Below are 12800 nucleotides of genomic sequence, written 5' to 3' on the forward strand. Positions count from 1 at the left end.
GCATTAAGGAGACTTGTCTCCTGCAAATAGAATCAAAGAGCTAAATGTCAGTTGTCAGACATGAGAATGACAAGTTTAGTAAAGCCTAGTCCTAACATTTATTGAGTATCATGTTTTATACACACTAAGTGCTTTATGTGGATCATCTCACTTAATCTTCGCAACATTATGAAGTGGTTTCAATTATTAGCACTCATTTTAGAGTTTGGAAAAGGTTCAGAATAGTTACTCACTTTCCCAGAATCACACAGCCCTCTGTGGCAGAACTAGCTTTAGAACCCAGATCACTTTGCTTCCAACAGCTAAGCTCTTAAGCACTAAACTAGCAATTTTCAATCTTTTTCATCTCATGACAAATTACTAAATTATGCAGCACACCAAAAATACATTTTTGATCTGACAAAAAATAAGCATCATTTTGATTCATGCACATTGGATGGCTATTGTGTTGGCTGTTGCCATTTTTTAATTTGACAATTAAGGGAAAAGAGGTCAGTGCTTCTGCTTAAGTAGTCAGGTATCGCATGTTTTAAAAATAATTGCAACAGCAGTATGCCCCAGCACACTGGCTGAAAATTTTGCATTAGGAGGTGTGTGGAGGTGGAGGAGGTTATAAGGGGAATAAATGATAATGGGAAAAATACTATAAGCTACTAAAAAAATTGTTGCACTAAACTATATTATAAACAAACATTACAAAGTGGTGAAACTCTTCTTGTCACCTGTATGAAAACAGTTTTGATCTAATACATAACAAAATACAGTTGTAGAATTTTAGAATTGTAATGGGTCATCACACTCAATCTCTTACCCAAGTGGAAGAATCCCCATTCAGTTTATAGGCATGTGTGTGTAACAAGTGCTTAATAACTGTTGAACTGGAGAAAGCATTTCCTAGCAACTGACAATCCAGTTTCTGCATGAAACCCTTTCAATGGTGGGGCATTCACTGTCTCCCAAGACAGCCTCCTTCATTTTAAAATAGCTCTGATTTTCCAGAAACTTCTTTCTGAGGTTAAAACTATGTTGGTCTATACTCTTAAATTTTTTCCTTTGCTCTTGGTTGTAGAAGAAAAAAAAGCTAAGACATTTTGAAGGTTTGAATATTTGACTGCAAAATATTTCACTTCTATGCAGTGACCACATCCATTACAGTCTTCCCTTCCAAACCTCCAAAAAGGAAAGGGAAGCAAAATATTAGGGTTGCATATTTTGTTTGCTCAAGTTTGGGCAAGATAGAGCAAGAGTTATTTGTTCAAGATGCTGTTTTCTTACCCATTTTTAACATACAAATGTTGGAAGGGACCGAAGGCAAAAAAAGGAGCTGAATAGTACAACCTGCATTGCAGTCACATCGGTAAGTGGGTGCCCCGAGCATGTTGGTTGAACTCTATAGAAATGTTTGGAAAGGTATCGTCAGGGAGGAAGCCTGTGACTGATTCTATCAAAAATTTGTTGTTTTTACAAAAGTACCAGAACCATCTGAATGCAATCAGGACCCAGTCATTACCTTGGGGTCCTTTCTCCGCAGAAGGAACAATTAGGTACCCGGCACTAGTTCTCAAAATTTGTGACCCACACCTCCCTTCCACCCAGGTAGCTAGATTCCCCATTAGTTCCTTGTTTCTTTCTCATTGATGAGGAGCTGCTTCTTAACCTTAGTCTAATCTGCAGCCTGAGGAGGTGATTTGATTCCCCTACACTTCCAAAGGGAGTCTCAGGGAACCACCAAAGCTTCGAGACCTGCTGGATTCCTAGTGAGCACAGGTCAGGTGGAGCTCAGGTGAAGGGGTGGGAATGTGACACACTTCTGTCAGGCTTTGTGGGATTTGTGCTATCTGTTCTGAAGGTCCTGTGTTTTCTACTTGAAGTTCCTCTTCAGGACTGACTCTGCAGCTGTGAGTTCCCAGCTGTAAGTAGTGGAGGAGGTGGAAACTGCTTAGTCAACCAGCATCTGGCCCTAGCAGGATGTGGAAAGAAGCCTCTTTCCCAAGTTTCCTCCCTCTTCCCAGCCCAGCTTTGTGTCTGTTTATTTTCAGTGAAAAGCAAAGGGAAGGAGAAAGTGAGATAGAAAAACAGTGTGAGAGAGAAACATCCATTGGTTGCCTTTCCTGAGTGATCAAGGATGGAATCTGCAACCCAGGCATGTGCTCTGACTGGGAATTTAATCAGCAACCTCCAGCAACCTTCAGCAACCTTTTGCCCTAACAACTGAGCCATGTGGGTCAGGCTGTGCTTTGACTTTATCTAAATGATGGCCTCCATGAGGAAAGGCGTTGAAGATAAAACATGATACTAGCATTTTCTCCCTTAGTGCAATATCATAGGATGACTTCACCATAAATTGCAGCTCTGGTTGTTTGTACCTAAGGAAAAAGAACAGAACTTAACTGAATTCCAGAAAAAGGAAACTACATAATTTAGGGTGATCACAGAGTTGAACCTACTAAGTCACAGGTAGTGGAATTAAGAGACACTCCTTGAAATCAGATAAGAAAAATTAACAGTATGCTTGCTGCATGGGTAGTAAACTAATGGTGAGCCTACAGAAATACAGAAAATATAGCAGGTGAAAAAATTAGGGAAATTCAAGGGTGAATGCCAAAATAGAGGAACTGGTGTGTTTTGGAATTGATGTCAATGACAATTTTACCTTTTCATAACATATATGTCACTTGGCACCTCTCACAGAGGCCAAATGATGAGCATGACAAATTATGCACTATGGCAACTGCTTTGTTTTAACCTTGGCTGGAGATATTACAAATATCACTAATCATGAGGACAACCTGTAGAGAATATGACTGGATTAGCACCAACCCATCACTAAGTCTAGATAAATTACTTTAACCAACCATTGGGACAATAGTAAAATCTTGTTTCTAAGAGAAAAAAAAGTTATGTATGTTGTATACATGACAATATGGTTATTTTTGTGCTAAGTACCTTACATGATGTGTTAGTCTATTATGGCCGCCATAACAAAATGCCAAAGACTAAGTGGCTTGAACAATATCATTTTCTTACCATTCTGGAGGCTAAAAATCAGAAATCAAGGTATTCACAGGTTTGGTTTCTATTGAGCTTCTCTCCTTGGCTTGCAGACAGCTGCCTTCTCCCTGTATCCCCACATGGCCTCTCTTCTGTGTGTGTGTGCACTCCTGATGTGTCTCTTGCTCTTCTTCTAAGGATACTAGTCCCATCAATGAGGGCCTACTGTTATGGCCTCATTTATCTTTAATTACCTCCTTAAAGGCCCTACCTCCAAATATAGTCGCACAGGGTATTAGGACTTCAATGTATGAATTAGGGTGGGGGAGCACAATTTAGTCCATAACACATGGCTTACAAGATATTTACAATAACTACTTAGGACTGCACCACAGTTTTACAGTTGAGCAATCTGAGCCTCAGAAAGATAGTAAATTGTCTATAGTCAGAAGGATAGTGAGAATTGGAGTCAGGATTGAAACCCTGATATGCCCAGCTGTGATGCCTGAGTTCTTTCACTCTAGCATGTGGAGTATCTTTTTTTCTTATGTATTTCTATTCTGTGTTTCTATAGTGCTTTATATTTCCAAAGCATTGTCATATGATCTTCAAAATCTTTGCAGGGAAAGCAAAAAGTGTAGTCCCATTTTAGAGAAAAAATTAAACCACCACAATGGTATTATAACTTGACTGTAACTCTGAAGTGGATCCTGGAGCCTCAGGTCTCCTAAATCCTAACCTAATAGTGCTTTAATTACAGTGAGAGAAAAGAAGAAGAGTGAGTGGAGGCTACAGTAACCTCTTCCTAGGACCAATCTGGAATTATAACTAAACTGTGGAGAAATCACCCTGAATAAACAACTAAACAATAGAAGGAGAGAAGCCTTATACCCACAGGCAGACAGAAGAAATAGCTTCACCTCAATGTGACAGGTACGGAGTATGGAGGAGATGTGAGAGGGCTTCTCAGCTCTCACAAGCAGCAGCTGAAATGCCAGAGAAATATTTTAGCGACTGAGGGGGATCCTACTGGGAAGTGTGGGGTCTAAACCCCAAGCTGGGCTGCCCAGCTTACCGAACCAGAGTTTGAAAAGAATATATCCAGAGTTATATCCAGAATATATCCAGCTGCAAAAAGTGGCAGGGTTTTTCTCTGCCAGGAATAAACAGCTGGAGACACAGAGAGTCTTTTAAAGGGCCAACACATAAATTTTCATTTGTAGCCACTTACCCTGGGTTCCAGCAAAGGGAGAGCAGAGAGGGCTAGACACATTTGAGGAGAGACTGGGGATGGTGACTTTGGGGAGAGAACTGAGAGAGAAGCCACCAGGATCCTGGTGCTGAGTCATCCCCCATACTGCAGGAGCTGTCTTGCTTAATCAGACCATCCTCCTCCCAGTGATATCAGCCTGAGAGGAAGCAATAGCCCTGCCCACAGGAATTACTCTGCCCCATCCTGTGGTGCTTAAGCCTGACTGCTGATTACAGACAGACTAGATTAACAACCAAAGGAATCAGTCACAGATGGTGGAACCCTCATAGTCTTCAACAGGCTGCTTAAGGCCAGACGGGGAATCTGCCTGACATCACCAGAGGCAGATTTAGAAAGAAAAAAAACAAACAAACAGTGCACCTGCACAACAGTAAAGAAGATATGGTGGGTGGAGTGACTCTCAGTCAGTGAGCTGGAGGGAAGGACCCACCAAAGAAAAACTCAACAACAATCAAAACCCAGTTACAACCAGAGAACCACCATAAATGGCATAAAGGGCATCCCAAGAGCATCAAGTTGAGCCTATCAAGGAGACTTCACCAGTGAATCCCACAGATGTCCTACCATAGAAGTTCATACCATGAAGATGGGGAGTCAAAGCAGATTAATGTAACACAGAGAAACAAACAAAAAGAGTCTCTCCCAAAACAGGTAGATAAAGAACACCCAATCAAAAGGAAATGAGGAACCCCGAAAAGAGTGCTAAATGAAATAGACACAAGTCAACCATCAGATATTGAGTTGAAAACAATGGTTATAAGCAAGCTCAGTGAGCTCAGTGAAAATTACCAAAAATTACAGGGAAGCTACAAGAAATATACTATGAATTATACTAGCACGAAAAAGGACACAGAAACAATCAACAAGAGCCAAGAGGAAATGAAGAATACAATTTCTGCATTGGAGAACACAGCAGAAGGAATTAAAAGCAGGCTAGATGAAGCAGAAGATTGAAACAGTGAGCTGGAGGATAAAGTAGAAAAAAATTCCAAGGCAGAGAAATAAAATGAACAACCAGAAAGAATGAAGAGGGCTTAAGGGAGCTGCAGGAAAACATGAAATGTGATAATATCCATATCATAGGAATACCAGAAGGAGAAGAGGAACAAAGGATAGAAAACCTGTGTGAAAAAGTAATGATGGAAAATTTCCCTAACTTTATGAGAGAAAAAGTCACACAAGTTCGGGAAACACAGAGGGTCCCAATCAAGATGAACTCAAAGAGGCCCATTCCAAGACACATCATAATTAAAATGGCAAAATTCAAAGACAAAGATAATCTTAAATGCAGTAAGGGAGAAAGAGGAAGCAAATAATCCCCCAAAGCCATAAGTACCCCCAGTTAGAGAGGATCATCTCTCCTAAGAAGAGAATTAATGTTGAAGATGAGAGACAAGATTAGGAAAGAAGAAGTTGTTCCATGATCCCAAAGGATAGGAAAGATGCACTTTCCACAGCTTTTCATGCTCTGCTTTGCTCAGAGGGCCTCAGAGATAATTCTGGGAAGCCACATAAATATTTTAAGGGCATGGTCCAGGCTCCTCATTCCTGGACAAGGACTGGGTAGGGTCCCAGAATGGAAAGCAATCTCTCAACATCTTGCTCTCTTAAGGGAGAGATATGGCTCCCATTTGTGACAAATACCTATGCCAACTGAAAGCCCACTGAAAGGCGTGGAGGGTGCAAGAAAACAGCCCATCTTCACATCCTTCTCCATATCACAGTCACCATTCCTTCTCTGAAAAGATGGTTTAGGGAGGGGAACTTGAGCAATTTGCTTTCAGAATGAGAGAATTAGAAAGCTATGAAAACATCAGATACAGATCTTCTTTTCTTTATTTTTTTTTAATTTTAAATTGTTCTATTACAGTTGTCTCAGTTTTTGCCCTATTGCTCTCCCCTGCCCAGCCCCCCCACCAACTCCCACATTCAGTCCCCATCCTGATGTCTATGTACATGGGTCATTTATAGTTGTTGTTTAACTAGGGTCTTCCCCTTCTTTCCTACCTTATTCCCTTTCCCTCTTCACTCTGGCATCATAAATGTGTTCCTTGTTTCCATACCTCTGGTTCTGTTTTGCTCATTTGTTTGTTTTGTTCTTTAGGTTCTTCTTATAGGTGAGATCATATGGTATTTGTCTTTCATCGTCTGGCTTATTTCACTTAGTATAATATTCTCCATTTCCATCATGCTATCGTGAAAGGTAGGAGTTCCTTCTTTCTTTTTGCTGCATAGTATTCCATTGTGTAAATGTACCACAGTTTTTTGATCCACTCATTTAGTGATGGGCACTTAGTCTGTTTCTAGCACTTGACCATTGTAAATAATGCTGTTATGGACATAGGGGTGCAAAGGTCTTTTGAATTAGTGTTTCAGGATTTTTAGGGTATAATCCCACCAGGGAATTGCTGGGTCAAAAGGCAGTTCCACCTTTAGTTTTTTGTTTTTTTTTGTTTTTTTTTGTTTTTTTTTATGAAATTCCATACTGTTTCCCACAGTGGCTGCACCAGTCTGCATTCCCACTAACTGTACTAGGGTTCCCTTTCTCCACATCCTCACCAGCACTTTTTGTTTCTTAATTTGTTAATGGTGGGTATTCTGACTGGTATGAGGTGGTATCACATTGTGGTTTTAATATGCATCTCTCTGATAGCTAGTGATATTGAGCATCGTTTCATATGCCTATACTTTGATGTTGGAACGTTTCAAGATGTCCTGGAGGTTCCTAAGCTTCTCCTCGTTTTTTTGTTTTTTTTTTTTTTTTTAATTCTTATTTCTCCATTCTTTCCTGTTTGGTTGTTTTTTTCCTTCCTTCTGGTCCATTCTATTGTTTTGAGTTCCAGTTTCCTTCCCATCACTATTGGTTCTCCGTGTATCTTCCTTCATCTCTTTTATGGTAACCTGTGTTTTTTCATCTACTTTGCGCCCAAAATCAACCAATTCTGTGAGCTTCCTGATCACCAGTGTTTTGAACTGTGCATCTGATAGATTGGCTGTCACTTGGTCGCTCAAAAGGATGAGTCCTGGGTCATTGATCTGTTCTTCTGTTTGAGACATGTCTCTCTCTCTCTCTCTTTTTTTTTGGTCTGGTCGCTCCTGTTATGGGGAGGGGCAGAGCCTTAGGTGTTCACCAGGGCTGGGCACCCCAGTTGCTAGATTGTGACATTGTATGTGGGGGCGGGGGTGTGGGCGAACAATGGCAGTAGGTCTGTTCTCCGTGGGACCTCAGTCCATTCCCTGGGATCCTGGGTTGTGCACCCTGCCCTGCTCCACAATTGCCACCTTACTGGGTCCGCCAGCTGCCGCTTGCGTACTCAGGGTCCACCTGCTGCGATCTTGCACACCCCAGATGCCTTATGTGATCCCATTTGCCTTATGCACCCAGTTCTCCCTGTTCCCCAAGCGCCGTGACCTGCACCTGGCTGCTCCTCTCCACCCCTCCTACCGGTCTGGATGAACGGGTCTATTTCAACTTCTTGGCTGTCTGACTTCCATTCAGATAAATTCTCTATCAGTTCTGGGTGTTATTCTGCCTCTAAATTGTTGTTCTAATCTTGGTTTTTCGTGGAGGTATGGTGCATCCACCTATGCCTCCATTTTGCCGGAAGTCTGACCATATGTCGAAGAGGCTATTTTTACTCCATTTTATGATTCTACCCTTTGTCAAATATTAATTGATAATTGAGACATGGGTTTATTTCTGGGCTCTCTATTCTATTCCAATGATCTATGTGTCTGTTCTTATGCCAGTACCAGACTATTCTGATTACAGTAGCCTTGTAGTATAGTTTGATATCAGGTATTGTGGTCCCTCCTACTTTGATCTTCTTTCTCAAGAATGCTATAGCTAATTGGGGTCATTTTTAGTTCTATATAATTTTTAATATGTTTTATTGATTATGCTATTACAGTTGTCCCATTTTTTCTCCCCTTTATTCCCCTCTGTCCTGCACCCCCATTCCACCAGCATTCCCCCACCTTAGTTCATGTCCATGGGTCATACATATAAGTTCTTTGGCTTCTCCATTCCCATACTATTCTTAGCCACCCCGTCTATTTTGTACCTACCATTTATGCTTCTTATTCCCTGTACATTTTCCCCCAGTCTGTCCCCTTCCCATCCCTGCTGATAACCCTCCATATGATTTCCATGTGATCTCCATGTAATCTCCATGGGATTTCCATTTTTGTGATTCTGCTTCTGTTCTAGTTGTTTGCTTAGTTTGTTTTTGTTTTTTATTTTGTTTAGGTGTAGTTATTGATAGTTGTGAGTTTACTCTTTATAGTTTTGATCATCTTCTTTTTCTTAGATAAGTCCCTGTAACATTTCATATAATAAAGCCTTGGTGATGATGAACTCCTTTAACATGACCTTATCTGGGAAACACTTTATCTGCCCTTCCATTCTAAATGAAAGCTTTGCTGGATAGAGTAATCTTGGATGTAGGTCCTTGCCTTTTATGACTTTGAATACTTTTTTCTAGCTCCTTCTTGCCTGTATGGTTGCTTTTGAGAAATCAACTGGTAGTCTTATGGGAATTCCTTTGTAGGTAACTGTGTCCTTTTTCTGGCTGCTTTTAACATTTTCTCCTTATTTTTAATCTTATGTAATATAATTATGATTCACCTTGGTGTGTACTTCCTTGGGTTTAACTTCTTTGGGACTCAGCTTCCTGGACTTCCTTGGAAGTCTATTTCTTTTCCAGATTAGGGAAGTTCTCCTTCATTATTTTTTCCAAATAAGTTTCCCATTTCCTGCTCTTCCTCTTTTCCTCCTGGCACCTCTATGATTCAGTTGTTGGAACGTTTAAAGTTGTCCTAGAGGTTCCTAAGCCTCTCTTCATTTTTTTAAAATTCCATTGTTCTGAATTCTTGTTTCTTCATTCTGTTCTGGTTGAATGTTTATTTTTTCCTTCTGCTCCAAATCGTTGATTTGAGTCCTGGTTTTTTTCCCTTCACTGTTGGTTGTCTGTATATTTTTCTTTATTTCACTATGCACAGACTTCACTTTTTCCTCTATTTTTGTGACCATACTCAACCATTTCTATGACTACCAGTGTTTTGAACTCTGCATCTGATAGGTTGGATATCTCTTCATCACTCAGTTCTATTTTTGGAGCTTTGATATATTCTTTCATTTGGGCCTTTTTGCTTTGGGGCAGCTGTTACATTGTAAGTGGCAGAGCCTTAGGTATTCTCTAGGATGGGGCAACCCATGTGGCTGTGTTGTGGCCCTGTCTGTGGGGGAGGGGTTAGAGAATAGGGAATAATGCCACTTCCTTGGCTCTCAGCTGGCTTTCAGACACTTTCCCCCCCTACCTACAAGCAAATTAGGTCTTTCTGGTGCTGAATACTAGGTGGGTGGGTTTGTGTACATTCTAGCACTCTGTTGGTCTCTCCAATGAACTCTCCTGTGAGGTGGGGAGTTTCTCCTACTGCTGCAACCCTCACAGGTTTTACCAGAGGTTTTGAAGCTTTCTTTTCCCATGCTGGAATCCTGGATTGCACAGTATGTCTTGCTCCCCAGTTGTTCTTCCTAGTTTATCCACAAGCAAATGTGAGAATGCCTGATCCATCAGTCACCATCTTGCTTGCCCTGGTTTGCCAGCTGCTGCCTTGCTACAGGTCCTTTCTGTCCTGGGTGCCCTTCTCCGCCCCTCCTACTAGTCTGAATGAATGTTTCTTTTTTAACACCTTGGTTATTAGACTTCCATATAGTTTTCTGGAAGTTCTGATTGTTTTTTGTTCTTAAATTTGTTGTCCTGTTTTTGGTTGTGTTCGGAGGCAAAGTGTATCTTACCTTTGCCTCCATCTATGCCTCCATTGTGGTTGGAAGTCCCTTTGGTTATGTTTTTAAAGATTTTTTTACTTATTTTTAGAGAGAGGGGAAGGGAAGAGAGAGAGAAACATCAATGTGTGGTTGCCCCTTGTGAGCCCCCTTCTGGGGACCTGGCCAGCAACACAGGCATGTGTCCTGACTGGGAATTGAACCAGTGACTCTTTGGTTCACAGGCCAGTGCTCAATCCACTGAGCCACACCAGCCAGGGCTATGTTTTAAGAATATTGGTGGTTTAAATGGTCCTAATGATTCTAAACTGTTTTACAATCCACTATCTCACTTTCAAAATGCAGTGTCCTGTAAGCAAGATTAAGCAGGTATTATTATAAAATAGACCTAGAAAAGTTCAGTAATTTATTCCAGATTACACAAATTGTTAGCAGAGCTGGAACTAAAAAACTAATCCTAACATCACAGAGGTGATCTTAAACAGAAAAAGTAGACACCCCTAAGTAGGAAGAGTAAAGAAACTCAGCCTGCCCCAGTATCTGTATTATTAGGCTTTGTGATAAGGAGGACTGTGAACTAGGGGTTGGTTTCTAGCTCTGGTTCTCCTATTATTAACTGTGACCCTGAGCCACTCACTACTTCCTCTTGGGCCTTATTTTTCTCATGTGAAAGGTGAGGCAGTTAGATTAAATAGCCTCTAAGGGCCCTTCCACCTCTAACACTACAATTTTGTGACCTTTCAAAGTCAGGTAGGAATGGGAAAAAGAGACCATGATCTATATTCATTCATTTATCACTTCATTCAACAAATATCTGTTGAGGACCTTCTATGTGTGATATTATTTAAGAGCATAGATTACAAATAATAATTTGTCAGGAGCCAACCAACAGCCGACCCTTGACACAGTCAGGACGGATGAGACACATCTGCACAGCAGAGGCAACTGTGGCCAGATCTCCTGTCTATCTCTTCCTGTATGCCTGTCCCTGCTAGCAATAGGTGGTGGGATTTTTGGATACCTGTGCTTTATAACAAAAAAATCTGCATGATGCCTCTGATTCTGCATGAAATGACTTGCTGACCACAGAACAGAAATCCCTAACAACCCTAATGCTGCCTACTTCCCCCACCTGGGAAGTTAAGGAAAAAATTAAACTATGGGCAGACCAACTGCCAGAACACTGGAGGAAGCTGTTGCTAGGAATGTCCCTTAAGGAGTCACCACTTAAAAGCTCAAGGTTTATTAGAGCCACTACCCCTTCCATACCCTGGACAGGAATGTTTATTAATGGGACCAGGTGGATAAAGAAGCAAGGAGTTCTAGTTGAATATAATAATCTCAATACATAGAAATGAATACAAAACTTGCCCCCCCCCCAAGATGTATAAATCAAAAGACCTAGGCAGAAAACCAGTTACTTAACCTAGACAAATCTAACCTCAATGGACAATAGCTAATTTCTATATAATCTATAAATCACCCCTTGCACCTTTTTAATTTAGACCAATCCCTAGAATCTTAATAGACACTTAGTTACTAATTGGCACCTGACAGTTTGTGCCCATATAGCTTTGTTGGCTATCTGATTGATAACCCTCTTGGTCAAAATAACCTTTGTTTAACATGGTAGTTCTGTGGGACCTCCTGTACTTTTCAGTTATTTCTTTGTTTAATATGATTGATCCATAAAACCTTCTGTACTTTTCAAAGTTATTTCTATGGTAACCATTTCTGTTTTAATAATCACACTATGCACCTGCTCCATTGAATATTGTATAACCTCCCCTATAAAAATAAAGATTAATTCTTCTCAGTGAGTCAGTCAAGCCTAGAGAGCCTGGCTGTCCTCTGGCACCCCACCTGGTGTCTCGTTCCATTCACTTCACCTGAGCCATTCCTCCTTTGGGAACCCTGAGACCCACCAAGGCTGGACCCCAGCAATAATTAATTTGGGGAAATGTTACAAAGGGAAAGGACAGAGAATAATGAAATTAAAAGCAAAAGCACCTACTTTAAATTGATGGGCAAGGAAGGCCTCTAAAGAAGTAAAATTGAAACTGATACCAGAGCCCTGGCTGGGTGGTTCATTTGGTTGGAGTGGCATCACATGCACCAAAAAGTTGCAGCTTCAATTCCTGTTTGGAGCACATACATAGGTTGTGGGTTTGGTCCCTAGTCAGGGTGCATATGGGAGACAACCAGTTAATGTTTCTCTCTCACATTAATGTTTCTCTCTTTCTCCCTTCCCCCCCTCTAAAGTCAATAAACATATTAATAAAAAAATTTAAGTAAGTAAGTAAATAAATAAATAAACTGATACCAGATAGAAGGTGTGGGGTAACTCAGGACACAGCTCCTCGATGACTTTGGAGAACAGGTGGCTGCCTGGCCAGCAGCCATAAGGAACAAGGAAAACAGCCCTCTCAAGGCCTCTGTGTCTCAAGGCTCCTCTGTCCTCTATTTACTACAGAAGTATAGAATTTTCACACACTACTCCCTCCCCAGCCCTATAGGGTGGAGGTGGGATACACTCCCCTGTAATGTGAGTAATAAACGGCATGACCATAGCATGTCCACATCTGCTGGTCCTCTGGGTGGTTTTTTTGGAATATCATGAACACAAGTACAGCTCCCTGGTTTGGAGCTCCTGCATGTTACAGAAGGTATGGAGCTGAGAGACAATATAAAGACAGTAGCCAGACATACCTAAAAGTAGAACCTGACCAGTGGCTGTGCAGAGCTGCC

The sequence above is a fragment of the Phyllostomus hastatus genome, unplaced genomic scaffold (genome assembly GCF_019186645.2).
Source record: "Phyllostomus hastatus isolate PE091 unplaced genomic scaffold, TTU_PhHast_1.1 phas_contig_254, whole genome shotgun sequence".
Taxonomy (NCBI): Eukaryota; Metazoa; Chordata; class Mammalia; order Chiroptera; family Phyllostomidae; genus Phyllostomus; species Phyllostomus hastatus.